Genomic DNA, 4,762 nt, shown 5'->3' on the forward strand with positions numbered 1-4,762 from the left:
GGAACCAGGGATTGAACTCAGGCTCTTGCACTTGCCAGGGAAGCGCTTATTCCACTGAGCCATCTCCCCGGCCCCTAAAACTTCTATTTTCAGATAAAACAAATATATCTTGATAAGAATTGGATCTTCAAAAGTAAGTTTTTCATTAGATATTTATTATGGTAGAGTTTGTCTTTCTGGATTTTTTGTGGAGCAAAAACCAGAGGACTTTGTTACAGAAAGAGTGCGTTCACACTGTGACTTAATTTTGATTGTCAACTTGACTGGCTTGTGAGATATTCTGAGGATTAGTAAAGCACAGACCTCCGCGTATGCTGGTCTACATCTGGTCTCTGCGGGATGCGTCGCTCCGTGCTCGCCGCGCCCTGTTCCACCCACTTACTGGTAAGCCTGTGCTGAGCAGCTTTCAACTACCCCTTCCTTTCACCAGGACGTTTATGCTTTACAGCCCACTGACCATGGACGGAGGCTGCTGAAGCTGGTAGCCAAACTAAACCTTTCTTCTTTAACTTGTAAGTGCCACATTTGATTTCATAGTGATAACAGAAAATTCACCAATGTACACACGAAGGTCAGAAATCACAAGGCTATGAAGTATATTTACATAGTATCTATCCTCTTCTGGTTGTAAAGATCTATAACTTTTGATAGCTTTGGATGTGATGTATTTTATATCTGTCTAGAACACTAAAATTGTAACCTACTATATAATAAAAATAAAATATTTTCTTTGTATTTAGGAACAGGGTGTACAGAGTCTCACTCATAGATCGAACTTGTAGTGATCCTCCTGTTTACAGTCTCTCAAGTCCTGGGATTACAGGCGTGCGCCACCACGCCCAGTCTCAATCGCCATCTATAAAACATTTTCAATTGATCAAATCTTTTTACTATATAAAGATAAAATTACATGTTACACAAAATGATTCCTAACTGTAAATTTACATCTTTGATGTGGTTCTCAGCATGCCTGCAATAATCCTTAAGAATTGTAAACATTTGTCTTCTTTTTACTTATTTTTTTTTAATGTATTTAGTACAAGTCCTACAGAGTCTCACTCCATAGATCAGACTTGTAGTGATCCTTCCTATTTTTCAACCTCCCAAGTGCTGGGATTAGAGGTGCCTGCCCCCATGCCCAGTCTCAATCACTGGCACAACAGGCCAGGGATCAAACCTCCAGCCCCTCTGTCTGCTTAAGCAGGCACTTTAATCCGCCAAGCTCTCTGGTGGCCCTTATCTTCTTTTTAAAATTATTTATTTCGGTATCACTGACATTGATTTGAATGGATGTAGTCACTCCCCACTTAGATGAAATCTCAGGTGGAAATATGAGTCACATATACAGCAAAGACTTCAATTTAGTAAGGGCTAAATATTTCCTTTCTCTTTTATACCCTCTTCTGGTGCAATATGGTCATATCAGCTATTTTCTTATAAAATGTACTCGATATCTGCTAGGAACATTTCATTCCTTCTGCTCCCAGTTTCAGTAGGAGCAGTAGGTGAGGTCCATGACCCTGCTGGCCTTGTCATAAACCTGCGATAAACCAGGGTTGCACCCTGACTAATTATCACTACTCCTGGGTCACCAGGTACGGGGTTGGAGGGAATGTAGATGATAATCAGTTAAGACATATGTCAAATAATGACAAGTCATATATATTGAAGAGCTCAGCTTTAATATTCACATGAAGCGCATTCCTGATGCATGAAGTATATTTGAACATACACATTTATCATTGTTTATTTTGCTCTTAAATACAATTGTATTTTATTATTCCACAATAAGGCATCTTGCAATCTGAATTTCCATTTCTAGAGAAACTTTGCGATGGTCAAATGGTTTCTTCAAATATGGCAATTATTTGGATACATTTTAAAGATTCTTCAAGTCCTTTTATGAGTTTTCTTATTTTAGGAGAGTTCAATGATATGTATTAAAACACTTCAAACTGGCTTGCAGGTTACTAATGTAAATTCACTTTCTTTTATTAAGGTTTTTTTTAAAAATCAGTATGTTTTAATTTAGATACATTTTATGGCTCTGTCTTCAGGTTCAGTGTATTTTCTTCAACAATAGTATCAAATTGCATATGTTGTTTTTTCATTCATTATGTTACTTTACATGCATATGGCATTGATTTGAGTCATTTTATATATTTCATAATAACAGCCTTTATCCTTCTATTAGTCTTTACAGTTAAAATATGGCAGCTAGAAGAGTTGAAAATATATGTTTTAAGTTTCTACTTTTCTGTTAATTCTGCTTCAATTATGGGTAAATTTCATTTCACTGATGTGTCTAATTATAGATCACACTGCAATGATTTCTTGTGGTGCTAGGCCCTTTATTGTGTGTCAGACATTGAATATTTTACATTATTTATTGCTCTATACTCTTGTATTATTATATATGATTATTAATTTTTGCTATAGGACAAAGTTTAGTTAGATGCAAGTACCTTTATCTCTTTCGAGTCATGTATTATGATTTGCTGGGCAGATTTACAACATTTCATTTAGCAATATTTATCCCTCCTGTGAAGAACTTTCTGAGAATTCAATACAGATTTCATATATGTAGGGTTTCTAAGTCAGCCCAATGGGAAATTACTTTTCTTCACCCAGTGTGAATTTGGCTATTTTATATCCAATTCTTTTGTTCTTTCCTTGGTTTTTTTTTTTTTTCTTTTTTTGTTTTTTTGGTTTGTTTCTTTACACAGAGATTTCATGCAGCATTTAGAAGGAAATGCTTTGCAACACTTTGGAGACTCCTGTTTGAAATTCTTTCCTCCTTGGACTTGGCCTTAGTTACTTCGCACTGACTAATTAATCTCCAGCCATAGCAATATACTGAGCTGTAAAAGGCTCAAATCATCAACTTCTGACATTGCCAGTCCTATGGATAACCCACTACTATTATAGACTACTGTACTGTATTGGATTATTTTGCTGAATTCATGCACATACAATATTTAAACAGCAATGAATTACCTATCTCTGACAAAACTAAACTAAAAAGGGGATATAAATGAAGGACCATTTTGTATCTGTATATAAAATAGGTAGGATAGATATACAGCTACTTTCTCTTAATTCAACAATAAGAGAGATGTGTACTAATAGTGTTTGGACAGGATAGCATGTCTGCATCTTATACTATGAATAACTACTATGAAGATAACAATATGCACTGTATTAATTTTTGTAACTGTCCTACTAATTGGTTTTTAAAGCTGTCTCATTGTTATTTGTTTCTCAGTAAAATTAAATTTTAAAAAAATCTCCTGAACTGTGGGAGCTTCCTGCACTTCACCAGTGTCTCTTATCTCCTCACCCTCATGTACAACCCAAAGACCTTCTCACTGCTGAGAGCTAGAATGATCATGATCACTTGGCCTGTCTAATTTGTTACTAGGTTCTCAAAGATTGTTGTCATTTGATCCCTTGTGTACATTTTTAAGAGCTGATTTGCATATTGTGTCTAATTAGTTGTTGCAAGTTTCACTAGGGCTTCTTGTTTAGAGGCAGAAATTATTCTAAACAATTGCTTATCTATGCTTTCCACCATGCAGCATGATAGGCTCCAAGATTTTTGTTGGAAAGTTGATTTTCAAAAAAAAAAAAAAAAAAAACGTCAGGGTGGCAGTAGATGTTTTCTTTTCTGTTGGCGTCATCAAATAAACTTTAAAATGTATTAGCCTTTAGAACAATTTTGCAAAATTCATTTTTAGCATACCAAATGGTATATTAGCATTGTTTTATTTTAAAAGCTTCTTTAAAACTTTGGGTGAGTTTTATTCAAAATTAGTTGAAAATCTTTAATGAAAGTATTAGATGAACAGCTTAAAGAATGTCTTATTTTTACATTTTCATCAATTAAAATTATTGAAAACAATTTTGAAAATAACAGAGTAAATTATATTTCTAAAAAAATTAGGAACACCAAGATATCACTGAAACACCTATTAAAATGGCCCCAAACAGATATTAATTAAGCAACATAAAGTGCATATATGAGGATGTGGAATACTAAAACATCTGCCCATTATTGATGAAAATGCAAAATTATCTAGTCATTTTATAAAAAATTTTATGTAGATTCTTGCAAAATTAAATTTACTCTCATCATACTACACAGCAATTGTACTTCCCTTCTTTATGATATTATAGGATTTTTAAAATTTAAGAGAATAAAAATAATGTAGAAAACACTAAAGTTGATACAGAATTTCACTAAAGAAGGTGATTTTCAGTGTTACTTCACAATATGCATTATAGTTTCACCTGGACTGTTCCCCAAAAGTTCATGTACTGCAGGATTGATCCCGAAGCAGCAGTGCTCATAGGAGGGTTCTATAGAGGTGAATGCATTATGTAACTCTCTCTGTCTCTGTCTCTCTCACTCTGCCTTTGCCTCTGTCGCTGTCTCTATCCCATATTCCACCAGGACATGAGCAGTTTTGCTCCTTCACATGCAACCTGCCCAGAACTTCCACCTTGCCTTGGACTAACAACAATGAAGGGAACTGAGCAAGGACTGAACTCTTGAAAATCGTTAGCCAAAGTACAATGTACCCAAGTTGTTTGGAACTAATGTTTTCTACAAAACTGAACATGGATTTTACCTGATCTTTGTTCATAATTAACAAACGTGAAAGTCACAAAAATATTACTCAGATGGTAAACTGACTGATAAACTAAAATACATTCAGTCTGTGGAAACAAAGCTATAGATGTATGTGGAGAAAAAGTAAAT

This window comes from Octodon degus, unplaced genomic scaffold (genome assembly GCF_000260255.1).
Source record: "Octodon degus isolate 3935 unplaced genomic scaffold, OctDeg1.0 scaffold00022, whole genome shotgun sequence".
Taxonomy (NCBI): Eukaryota; Metazoa; Chordata; class Mammalia; order Rodentia; family Octodontidae; genus Octodon; species Octodon degus.